Source organism: Akebia trifoliata, chromosome 13, assembly GCF_017979445.1.
Source record: "Akebia trifoliata isolate Shusen 1 chromosome 13, ASM1797944v1, whole genome shotgun sequence".
Taxonomy (NCBI): Eukaryota; Viridiplantae; Streptophyta; class Magnoliopsida; order Ranunculales; family Lardizabalaceae; genus Akebia; species Akebia trifoliata.
The window spans coordinates 17,026,338-17,034,972 of record NC_141387.1 but is presented as its reverse complement, the minus strand read 5'-3'; the positions used below and the strand labels follow the sequence as shown (position 1 = coordinate 17,034,972).

The following is an 8,635-nucleotide window of genomic DNA, read 5'->3' as shown; positions in this document are numbered from 1 at the left end:
GTTTATTTATATGTTTATTTTATTTTCATTATTCTTGTTGGCTCAATTAGTGATCATTTGTGTGGACTTTAAATATTTGGTTTTGGCATGTTATTTTCTATGGTTCAATCGGGATCACTTGGGAGACCCTAAATAATTCAAATGTTTGGTTTCATTGAAGATGGAATGATGGTGGTTGGGATGAGAGTTATGGACTTTTTAGAAAAATTTTGGATGCAATTTTTTTGGCACGTTACTATGCATGTGTGGCGAGTTATGAAGATAAATTATTTGTAACTAATGTGCTAAGAAACAAGAAAAATTGTTTTTTTAAAGTTGTTCGTGATGAAGAGGGGATTCTAAGAAAAAAAATCAAAAAAAAAACAGCACACCGGACTAGTGTGCCATTAGTAAAACATGATTTTTTTCCTTTCTCTATCTTCTTCTCCATGTAGAAAAGAATGGACAGCCAAGAGAAAGAGAGAGAAACGTCTCTTTCCTTTCTCTCTCTCTCTCTCTACCATCTCTCCAGCTTCACAATCCCTTCACCATCTCTCTACTCTCACATCTCCCCAATAGCCTCAGCTTGTAGAGACCACCCAGACCTCCTCCATCACTACATGAACTACACCCCGTTCTCTCTTTGCCCCTTCGATCGTGACCTCTCCAAAACCCATATCTTCTCCCCCCCTAAAACTCATTTTGAAATAGCATTATGTTTCTGGTTTTGTTATTTTCTGTCTCTCTTCTTCTATCGAGTCATGAACTCAATTCAAATCTAGTCTACAAGCATCTAAAATGTCTTTCCTGCCAATTCATGTGAATTTGAACGGAAGAGAGACGCATTTGAGTAATGGAACTAAAGTTAAATCAAAGGCATTTAAGATCTTTGTAGGATACGGTACTTGAGAAGATCTTGCTTATGAAGGTTGTCGTCATTCAATCTTGAAGCATTCCTCGATTCCAATCCAAGTGATACCAATCAAACAATCTGATTTGAGGAACAATGACTTCTATTGGAGAAAGAAGGGAGCAACAGAGAGTACAGAATTCTCGTTTACTTGATTCTTGACTCCATATCTAGCTAATTATGAAGGCTGGTAAATGTTTGTGGATTGTGATTTTCTTTATCTTGTAGACATCAAGGAATTAACAGAACTAATTGATGAGAAATTTGCATTAATGCATGTTCATCTGATTACACGCCAAAGGAAAGTACTAAGATGGGTGGAGTGGTGCAGACTGTATATCAAAAGAAGAATTGGTCTTCGATGATTTTATATAATTGTAGTCATCCAAAGAACAAGATTTTGACACATAAGGCTGTAAATTCTGAAACAAGTGCTTTTCTTCATAGATTGATTTGGCTGGATGATGTGGAAATTGGGTCTATTCCATTTGTTTGGAATTTGCTTGGGAACCAAAAGAAAAAAAAAGATAAAAATTGTGAGTGTTGTGAGCTGTGTGTGCTGCAGCAACATACATAAAAATGGAAAAAAATACAAAAAAAGTTTCCAAGTTGTGTGTTTCTAGTAGCGACACATATGGAAAAAAAGGGTTGAGGTTTTGGCAACATGTTGTGACCGCAACATGATGATAAAATAAAATAAAAAAAAGTGAACGAAGATGAGGTGAAGTGTATTTGTTGTCAGCAATGTTAAATTTTTTTGTGGCAGCACATTAAAAAACAAAAAAGTAGAGTTTTGGGTTGTTAATGTTGCTGGCAGCAATATGATTTTTTTTTTTTTTTCTTTTTCTTTTAATTTTTTTTTTCGTTTATAAATTCAAAAAAAAAAAAAACAAGAAAGGGGAATGGACTAGTCTTACTAGCTTAGTAAGGTTCTTTTCTTACTAATAGTCATTAACCTTGCCACGTGGCACCTGAAAAATGATCCAATGCCATGTGTATATGGCGGATGAAATTCTATAAAAAGAATTCAAAAAAATTCTTTAAAAATTAATTTTCATTTCGAATTTTGGTTTTCAATTTCATTTTATAGTCGCTTATTTTCAAAACATTGGACCAAAGTAAAAAATATGAATTTCACTTTTGGATCCAAATTTTTCTATCAAATCTCGAAGGTTATGGTATCGGATTATCGATGAGATGGCCACGTTGGCTTAATGACTTTTAGTAAAATTTGAAACCTTATGAGTTATTACAGTTAGCCAATGTTCTCCAAAGATTTGATATGCATGTCTTTCAACAAAAAAAAAAATTGTTCATCGCTCCTTATCTCTACAACTATCAATCTATTATCAATTAAATATTCTTTGAGAACCTCGATTTATTTAGGGTCGCCCAAAGCATCATTGATTGGACCATAAAAAAAAGAAAAAAAAAAGATTTGTTTTTGTGATTGGTCAATGATTAGCTATGGTTGTGTTATCCTTGTTGAATGTCTATCTAACATACCATGATCTTGATAGATATATTTTGATGTCCATGCTTTGATCTTAATCTTGATGTGATGAATTATGTGGGTAATATTCATATGATATTCATGTTGTGTTGGTTTGATCTGGCCCACGGGCCCATTTGCTTGAAAAAGGGCCCCGAGCACACCCCACCCTGTTTTGCACACACCACTAGCACGTTTATCGCTTTGCATGTTTGCATGTCCCATATAGCCAATATGGTACTAGTGCATGGCCCGGTCTCTTCGGAGATGCGAATCATTCATAAGAACCACAACTCCAGTCACGTACCTTAGGGTATATAAAATTGAGGCATCAGTACTGTTTGATCAGGTGACTCTGAAAGGTATATCGATGGACCCAGACTAAAGCAACCTGAGCCTTTGACCTATTGTAAACCGCACAGTCGCATGTTCCGATTGCAACCGTAGTACTAGTACGTGGTCGGTCTCCTCATAAGATGCTAAACCATTTATGAAAGCTACAACCCTAGACTCGTACCTATACGATATATCAAAGGTAATCCAAGTTCACCAATTGCACTTCTTGGTCAAAATTAGTGCCTAAGCGAGATCCTGCCATGTTGTACCCTACTGTATGAGGGGGATAGAAAACGTCTATTCTAGACAAGAGGTATTTAAGTGGGCCCTTGCTCAGCATCGTGCGCCACCTCTCAACTGGGGATTAAACTAGCTGTTTTTTTTTATTTCAGAGATTTGAATTGGAGTCTTAGATTCTCACCTATACAATATATCAAACCAAGTCATCACTACGTATCGAAAAGTATATAGGTGCACTTGGGCAAGCGTGACCAGATAAATTGCATTGCACATAGTAAACCTAGAGTTAATAAACCTCCCTATAAGTCACGACTCGAACTTAGCGTGGGTGTTCTCAGGTTGTTTGTTGAAAATGGACCTTACAAATGATGAGATCGGGAATGTACGGTTTTGTCCTCAAGGATCAATTTTTTTGAAATTATTGTATTACTGGGTGCACCAACCCAATAAAGAATCCATTTTATAAAACTTGGCAATGGTTCATAATGATCCAGTCCATCTCAATCCAACGATCATGATGAGCCGGACCATTTAAATCAAAATGGAATTCAAATTCTTTTCTAATTCGGATTTCAACCTATTTTAAAAGAAGAAAAATATTTTTCGGAAGAAGAATATTTTTCAGAAAAAATATTTTCCAAAAGAAAAGAAAATGAAGGAAAAATGATTTACAAAAGATCTATTTTTGCATGGAAAATTTTTGAAATATGTTTTTTTACCAAAAATCTATTTTTTGCATGAACCTTGGAAAATTACCAAAATATGTTTTTCTAAAAAGAAAATGATTGCAAAAAATGATCAGATTTGTAAAAATTATTATTCAATAAAAAAATTATTTTTCAATAATTTTCAAGAGTACAATAAAATTATTTTCCTTCTGAATAACCATTGAATGGATGAATTGTTTAAAGGATTGGTGCACAGAATTCAATAAAATCTCAGGATTCATTAAAATGTTATCAATGGGGTAACACTGAAACTGGTTAAATTCACCTTCGATGAGGTTTAAGGGTTATCATTGTACCTAAGCTCAATCGTCCATCGTCTAGCTAGGGTTGTAAGTCCAATCAGTTAGAACAAACGTCAGTACCAAGTCAACAGTTAGAAATAGCCTCAGAATTTCTCAATATCACCCAGTTATTCCCTGAAGATCATCGTGCCTCAATCCTGTTGATTGTAGGCAATGTCTCAGTCCTTAGTCCTAATCAAGCTCGTTGTGGGTAGTTGTCTTGAGTTTTCATGAGTTATTTAGATTAACTCGAGTCTTTTTTTCTCAGCAAGGTCATGTCTTCTTTAGATTGAGTCTACTCTTTTCTTGTTGAGTCAAGTTAGTTTATCGAGTCTATAGAGGTGTCTGTCACCCCATCAGAAATTGATTGGATAAAGGAAATTTTTGAATACCTCGAGCGCATTAACGAATTAACTAATAATCAAGCTCTGAGGATAGGAAGATAAAAGTCGGGCTCAACTTTTAATTGAAAAAGCGAAGGTCATTGACCTCGAGACAGAAAATAATTCCTAAAAAGATTTAAATAGAAACTATCCTATCCCTAGAAGAACATGAGGGGATAATGAATTAACTCAGAAATTTCAAAAGACTTATTCGCGGGTTCTAATGAGGATATGTTTGGTGTAAGCTTGGGTGTTGTTCAATACATTGAATAGATACTCGCTCGATGGAAGGGAAATACCAATGAGATAATAGAAGAGGTTACAAAACGTATCGATGTCGTCCTCATTGCATCTCAAGTTGCAAAGTTCATCAAAGCAGATGTCATAAGTCTATATAAGGTACCTTTAGAATTAGTCTATGATAATGGGTCTTACTTCAAAGTCAAGGTTATCACTCTATGTTCAAAGTTAAAAATCTCGCACCGTAAATCATCCCTCTACCATCCACAGATTAATGGAGCGGTTGAAGCAGCTAGTAAGAGTCTCAAGATAATCATCGTGAAAATGTATCAATCGCACCAAGATTAGTCAGAAAAATTATCAATTTCACTATGGGCATATCGAACTTCAATTCGATCCTCTACTGGAGCTAGTCCCTACTCCTTAATGTATGGCATGGAAGTAGTCTTGCCAGTTGAAATGGAAATCTCGTCTCTCAGGGTCTTGTTGGAAATTCAATTGTCAAAAGTAAATTGGGTTCGTCAAAGATATGAAGAATTAAATCTAATTGAATAAAAATGACTAAGAGCTTTGTACCACGTGCTGGCTTATTAAAGAAGAGTCACCCGTGCATTTGACAAAAAGATCAAGGCCCGTCACTTACAAGTCGGGGATTTAGTACTCAAGGAGAATAGGGCACCTATCTTTGACCCTAGAAGGAAGTTCAAACCAAATTGGGGAGATCCGTTCATCATCAAAGAAATATTATCGAGAAAAGCTATCAAACTTCAAAACCATGATGGAATTGAATTACAAGAACCAACCAACCTTAACCAAATCAAACGGTACTATATTTAAAGAGGCCATCTTTGGCTGAATCAATTCTCTTGTTACCCAGTTCAATATCTCCTTTCTCAGCCCTTTGCAACCTTTTTTAAAAAAATAATACCTTTTTCTTTCTCAGTCCGATCACTTAACCTAGGGGAGGGAAAATTTTGAACTACGTTTTGGTCTAATCCCAAAATTCTGGGGTATGTAGGTAACCTGAGAAGTTACTTTTGGCCCAATCACGTCAAAAACAAAAAATTCACCCACAAATAAAATTCAAAAAAGAAATATTGTCAAAATAGAAAAAAAAAATTTTAAGAAAATACCACACAAGGGGCATTCGGATTTTTGAGCCTCAAAATTCATTTTTTTATATGTCCAGTCCTAAACTTACCCATGAAAGTCCTCCTAAGTACCGTGTGAAAAAGTCATGGAAGGTAGCAAATCATGATCAGGTAGTAACTCTAGAAGTTCAAAAGGGAAGAAAAAGAAATAGGACCTACTAGATTGAAAATCCGAAAGGGCGACTTAGGCAAAAATTAAGACAAGCTCATAAGGTTAAAAATCTGAAAGGACGGTCTTAATAACAATCAGAGCAAAAAAAAAAAAAAAAAGCTTGCTAGATCAAAAACCTAAAAAGGTGATTTAGGCAAAAATTAGAGCATGCTTGCTAGTTTGAAAATCTGAAAGGGCAATCTAGGTAAAAGTTAGAGCAACAAAGAAAAATAGAAGAAAATCTCCATAGAGTTGAAAAGTTAAAAGATGGTTCAAGCCAAAATATCAGAAGTCTGAATAACCAAGTTTCAGTACCCAGTTTAAACGAAGCAAAGACTCAGAAGTTACGAGCATCGTCTACGATTGATCTGAAAAAATTTTACTTCTCCAAGTGAACCAAGAGAGAAAATGGAGGATTCTACAATGAATCTCGAAAGGAAATATTTTTTTTTCTTGAGCCTCAATCAAAATCTTTAATATAAAAATTCGAAATTAAAAGTTGAATCTTTATTGCGCTTATGATAATCACATATTTCAGGCCTTCATACAAGGGGCACTTTCTTTCTTCTTTGATATGTAGTTTCCCCCTTAGAGTAGGGGCATTTTTTACGAGATGTGTTCAATACAATGTTTCCTGTCAAACTAGGTGCATTTTATTCTCAAACTTGATAAATGTTAATCTTAAAGAATAATGGGAACCCTAAATTTAAGGTTACCCTCTTGATAGCAATTTTTTTTGAAAACCCTTGAGGTTCAAAAGAAGTAAAAAAGTCATAAAATTTTGAAAGACTTTGAGGTTCAAACAAAAGAATTTCTGATATCATATTTGATTTTGCCTAGAGATTAACTCATTATCTTTTCACCTAGAATAGGAGATATGGCATTTTTTTTTCCCAGATTCAATCAGTTTTTCCCAGATCTATTCATTCTTAGATTCAATCATTTTTTTTCAGATTCATATTCAGTCATTCTTTCCCAGATCTATTCATTCCCAGATTCAATTGTTCTTTTTCAGATTTATTTTCAATCATTCTTTTCCAGATCTATTCATTCCCAGATTCAATCATTTTTTTCTAGATTCATTTTCAATCATTCTTTCCTTGATTCATTCATTCCATCCCAGTTTTACTCAGTCATATGCCGCCGAGGGTTTTCTCGGAATTATGCTCAGATACCGCCGAGAGTTTTCTCAGAATTATGCTCAGATGCCGTCGAGGATTATCTTGGATTTTACTCAATTACCACCGAGGGTTATCTCGGATGTTGCTCAGATGCCGTCGAAGGTTATCTCAGATTTTGCTCAGTTGCCGCCGAGGGTAATCTCAGATTTTGCTCAGATGCAGCCGAGGGTTATCTCAGATTTTGCTCAGTTTTCGTCAAGGATTTTCTTAGATTTTGCTCAGATGTTGTCGCAGAGGGCTATCTCGGATTTTGCTCAGATGCCGTCGAGGGTTATCTCAAATTTTTCTCAGTTGCCACCGAGGGTTTTCTCAGAATATGCTCAGCCAGTTTTCACCGATGGTTTTCTCGGATTATGCTCAGTTAGATACCGCCGAGGGTTTTCTTGGATTTTGCTCAGATTTTACTCAGATAGTTCATTACTCTTTCACCCCGAGTAGGTAGAATAGAACTCCAGAAAACTAGTTCATTACTCTTTCACCCTGAGTAGGTAGAGTAGAACTTCCAGAAAATTAGTTCATTACTCTTTCACCCCGAGTAAGTAGAGTAGAACTTCCAGAAAAATAGTTCATTACTCTTTCACCCCGAGTAGGTAGAGTAGAGCTTCCAGAAAATTAGTTTATTACTATTTCACCCCGAGTAGTTAGAGTAAGACTTCCAGAAAATTAGTTCATTACTCTTTCACCCGAGTAGGTAGAGTAGAACTCCTATAAAATTAGTTCATTACTCTTTCACCCTAAGTAGGTAGAGTAGGACTCCCAGAAAATTAGTTCATTACTCTTTCACCCCGAGTAGGAAGAGTAAGACTCCCCAGAAAATTAGTTCATTACTCTTTTACCCTAAGTAGGTAGATAAGACTCCTAGAAAATTAGTTTACTACTTTTTCACCCCAAGTAGGTAGAGTAGAACTCCCAGAAAATTAGTTCATTACTCTTTCACCTGAGTAGGTAGAGTAGGACTCCCAGAAAATTAGTTCATTACTCTTTCACCCCGAGTTGGTAGAGTAGGACTCCTTAAAAAAAATTGTTCATTACTCTTTCACCCAGGGTAGGTAGAGTAAGACATTCAACTTTTACTCCTATTATGCTTAGTTTATGCTCAGATTATGCTCAGTTTATGCCCAGATTATGCTCAATTTTATGCTCAAATTTTACTTTATTTATATTCAGATCTAGCTCAGACCATCTTTGAGATTTATCTCAGATTTCGAGTACACACACTTGCATATTTTCAGTCAAGGACAATTTTTTAAAATTCAAATATCTGACACTGCTAGTGAGAACTCACTCTCGAGGACTTGACAACTTTTAGTTCGAGGAGAGTTTTATGCTCAAGGATCCGAACGCCCCGACGAATTGCTAAATCAGGCTGTAAAATGAACTGTCACTAGCTTTGACATTCGGATATCGCACTATCTACCGAAATAGATTTGCTATCTAGTTTGCTTCAACCCTCTGCCAAAGAGGGGCATCTGTAAACATCCCATTTTTGTACTCGCCAGATTAATTAACTCGTCAATCTGATCGCGACGATTCCTAACGATGGATGATTGTTTCAATGCTTTA

General features: G+C 35.6%; 1 pseudogene; it reads left to right on the top strand.

Moving 5' to 3' along the window:
- The first annotated feature begins 777 nt into the window (after window positions 1–777).
- LOC147388031 (protein CDI pseudogene) lies at window positions 778–1,466 on the top strand (annotated as a pseudogene).
- Window positions 1,467–8,635: the final 7,169 nt, after the last annotated feature.